Source organism: Myotis davidii, unplaced genomic scaffold, assembly GCF_000327345.1.
Source record: "Myotis davidii unplaced genomic scaffold, ASM32734v1 scaffold397, whole genome shotgun sequence".
In the NCBI taxonomy this organism is placed as follows: Eukaryota; Metazoa; Chordata; class Mammalia; order Chiroptera; family Vespertilionidae; genus Myotis; species Myotis davidii.
In genome coordinates, this window is record NW_006288192.1 from 56,806 (window position 1) to 61,455 (window position 4,650).

The following is a 4,650-nucleotide window of genomic DNA, read 5'->3' on the forward strand; positions in this document are numbered from 1 at the left end:
CCTTGAGTGTGACAGGGGGCGGTGCCCCAACCCCCCAATCAGCCCTACCCTGAGTGTGACTGAGGGTGGCATCGCAACCTCCCCATCCGCCCTGCTCTGTGCATGACAGGGGCGGTGCCCCAACTCCCCAATCAGCCCTGGCTCTGAGCCGACCAGGGGCTGTACCTAAGGATTGGGCCTGACCTCTGCCACCCGGGAGCAGGCCTAAGCCAGCAGGGTGTTATCTCCCGAGGGGTCCCAGACTGCGAGAGGGCACAGGCCAGGCTGAGGGACCCCCCTTCCCCCGAGTGCACAAATTTTTGTGCACCGGGCCTCTAGTAATAAATAATTTTCCATGCTCAGCTTCTGGAAAACAGGGTGATGATGGCTTCTGCATGAATATATCAGCTAGTTCCATAGGAACTGAGATAGAGCCAGGGCCTCCCTGCAATCACCCTGTAGAGCATAGGAACTAAGTTGTTAAGTTTTCAATTCTGTGTCTTCCTCAGGACCAAGCCAGGAAGGTCTCTGGTAAGCGTTCATAACTCAGGATTGCCTCCTCCAGATAACTCATTCTGTGGAGGGGAAGAAGAGAAAGCTGCATTAATGATTATGGGAAGACTTGTATGAGGTTTCAAAGGAACTGCTTCCAGTCCAACCTCGGAGGCAGGGAATTTTTGGGCCTGGTGTGGTTGATTGAGTAATAAGTATAACCTCAATAGCTATGGAGCCAATGGAACTACAGCATCTTTCTGCAAAAGAGCATTTTTCACGAGAACGAAGACATTTTTAAATATCTTATACTAGTATTTTAATTGGCTTTGCATAGATGACAAACTAAATATCTTCTAAATACTTAAGTCAGCAGAGAGATGCACCTTTACCACAATTTGCTCTATCCCCCTCTCCCTAAACAAAGCTAAGGAAAACAACAAGTCCAGCTGGTGTGGCTCAGTGATTGAGCATCGACATATGAATCAGGAGGTCATGGTTCAATTCCTGGTCTGGCCACATGGCCAGCTTGCGGGCTCAATCCACAGTAGGGGGCATGCAGGAGGCATCTGATCAGTGATTCTCATCATTAATGTTTCTATCTCTCCCTCTCCCTTCCTTTCTAAAATCAATAAAAATATATTGGGTGGGGGGGAGGAAACAAAACAGGAGAGAAAAATCAAAGTCTTTACAAATTTGCCAGGGTTGTTAATTCAAACTGTTTCAGGAAATCTAAGAGTAAAGGATCCCTCTTTGTGGCTGAAGTAAAAAATCTAACTTATCATCATTTTCAAAAGTTCAATAAGGCAAAACTATATCTCCCGACCCTCCTAATTCTTACAGTGAATAGCCACACTCCAGATGTTTTAATATTGTAGAGTCATTACCAGAAATGTTTAAGTAAATTTGTAAAAGTTCTGCTGTCAGATTATAATTATTATTTAGCTTTCTGTAATGTTCCCTGCAACTTCTGTTTCTGGCCTACTATTGCTCAGAGCAGGGACAATACTCTGGTTTTGACGTTGATTGACTTTTATTAGGATACTTGAAGTTTGATCTAGATTAAAATAGTGCGGGTGAGCATGGAGAACATGGAGAAAGTCAGCAGGTTAAGTGAGCAAATTGCCACTAAATGGAGGATATGACCTAATTTTTTTTTTTTTTTTTGCAGGAAGTGTTCATAGCTGACAAGTTCATGAGAACACAGCAGTTGTTTAAAATAGAGGAATTCAAAAATGAAATATCTGACAGAACTTCAAGCTCATAAATCCTTATTTAAAATCTGATTGGGCTATTTGTTAATGGATTTAGCACAAATGCTGTCAAATCTCTGGTTGAATTCCAAAGCCCAGGCTTATTCTGTTTTACTATGTTATTAAATTATGCTTAGTATTATCTTCTGTTTCATGTGTGATACATTTTAGAGTAGAGTGAGGGCAATCTGGCTAAGCTTCATAATGATTTGAAATAAAAATAAAAAACAACTTATTGCTTAAAGATTAAAAGCTTTTGTTGTTGAAAGACCCACCAAAATAGAGAAGATATTTTGTTTATTAATATAATTCAATACTTTAAGTTATCCAGATTATTTTCCAATTGTCAGGTAACCATATTCTAATGCAATGGTCAGTAAACTTTTTCTATAGGGAGCCAGGTAAATATTTTAGGATTTGTGAGACAGATGCTCTCTGCTGAAACTACTCAACTCTGCCATTTTGTCATAAGAGCAGCAATAGACACTGTATGAATGAATGGGCATGACTGTGTTCCAATAAACTTTATTGGAAAAAAACAGCAGGAGGGCTAGATTTGGCCTGTTAGTAGGGTGTAGTTTGTGCACTTTTAGTCTAAGTGACAAGAAAGAAACTCAATTGACTAGCTTGATTTTGTCAATGAGCTGTAAAAATCAGCATAATAAAACTTTGTGTGATAAGCAGTCAAAATGGAAACTAGCAGAGCATCGTGAATTTTAAACCCTACACAAATGTAACACAAATTCATTTTCCTCTGATCCACAAAGTCTTGCTCAGGTTCAGTAGTCAGCTTTGATAGACCTGAATATCAACAAAACAGTGAGTCGTGATATCACAAAGACATTTCTTTTCAAGCCCTACCTTTAATGTGCCCTTCCAACTACCACTCCACATACACACAGACACACACACATGCAAGCAACCCATGAAGACACACACAAACACACATAGACACATGCACACACAAACAAGCAAACAGTCCACACAGACACATACACCAATATGTCATGGCATAAAAAAAAAAATAAAGCAGAGTAATAAAGAAGGTCAGTCATCCAATCTGGTGAAATGGAGACCACTGTACAAACCATTGTCTCCTCTACATTTGCAATGATTCTGACTTATTAATGTCTTTGTCTCTCTGATGTTTTCTACTGTGCTAGGATGCCACAGGATTCCATAGGAGAGAGGAGAAAAATTGGGGTTTGGATGGGTCATACATTAGGGTGCTTGGGATGCTTATAGGAGATAGGATGACTTGGTACAACTTGATTTATGTCCATAGCTATGAATTATACAATAGTTTTATTTTTTACTTTCTAACAACAAATTACCTAACCAAGACAAAATGTATATACATTGCATCCACCAGTATTGACCATGGAGGGCAGAATCCAGCAAACACTAAATTATGTTGTTTTTCTATTAAAGAAAGCAACTATTTGGATTATAAAGTTTATTTGTGTTGACTTCCTTTTAGGAGAAATACTCAGTATGTCATTTTTAAATCAATTTAGTGCCATAGGCCGTATTTTATTCATAAATGTCAAGTATACTTATAAATAAATGTCAAGTGCACATATAAATGTCAAGTGAACTATCTGGTTCTTCATATCCTTTCCTACTAAAGTATACAAGATACCATACAGAAGACCTATGACTCAAGGATTCCAATTTTTAATGGAGTTTATTTTTGTGCTGAAGGCATAGTTATGTAGTTTGCTATTGTATTCACTATGCAGCCTCACAATGGCATTGGAACCACTTTCAGAGTTGGAGTAAATGAACCACATACTTGTTTATAAAAAGTTACATAGAGAGTGCAAGCCCTCTTGGTAAATTTTTTGAAAGAAAATAGGATTAACAGGAAAAACAATTTCAAGGGAAATTGCTTGTGTGCCCATTGGACAATATTTTGAAATGACCTTTGGATTACTTACTTACTTACTCATGTAACTGGAACACCTTTGCTTTCTTCCAGTGATTTTTTTCTGCTTATGAAAGGGGAAGCATGGCCCCAATTTATACTTACACAATTTATATATTTTATTGAAATGTATCCTTGTTTCTCCAAACTTAATTCTTTGGTTTTTAATAAACATGCAAAGTTTTTGTAGCATGTGCTGATTTTCCTGCACATGCATGCATTTCTTCCTTTATCCATTTATTATACACTTTCTGAATGTCTACTATGTGTTAGGAGCTGAATGTAAACAACAGTAAACTCATGGAGGGAACAGATCTTAAATAATCACCCAAGTAAATAAATAACTAAGAACTGTAGTAAATGCTATGGAAAAAAATTACATTGTGTTCTTAGAGCTTATAATAGAGGAAAAACTGAGCTGGTCCAGAATCAGGGAAGACTAAGGAAATGCCCATTTGGGCTGAGATTGGAAAAATGCAAAAAAGTTCACTAGACAAAGAGTGGGAGGAAGAGTACACCATGCAGAGAACTCTAGATGCAAAGTCCTTGAAATAGAAAAGATCCCAGAGTATTGAAAGTAGGCCTAAGTCTCCCAATGACCAACAGAGTGTGCAGGAAAGGGACAAAATATTCATTTCTTTTACAAATACTAGTATTCTGGAGAAGCACTGTTCTGATTATTGAGCATATAATAAAAAACAAAATCCTTTCCCTCATGTAACTTACCCTCTAGTTGATAAGAGAGACCAAAAATGCATCACGATACTAATTTCTTTACCTAGGTGGTAAGTGCTATGAAGAAAATGAAGCTGGGTGGTCAAGTAAGGCTTCTCTGAGGAGGTGTCATTTGGGCAAATAGGAGACAGTCAAATAAATATCTGGGGTGAAGAGTTTCAGGTAGTTAGATCAGCCCATTAGAACATACCTGGTATGTTTTTTTAGACTTTAATGTTCTCAACAACCTTAAGAGGCATATACTAGGTAACTTGTGCTAAATTT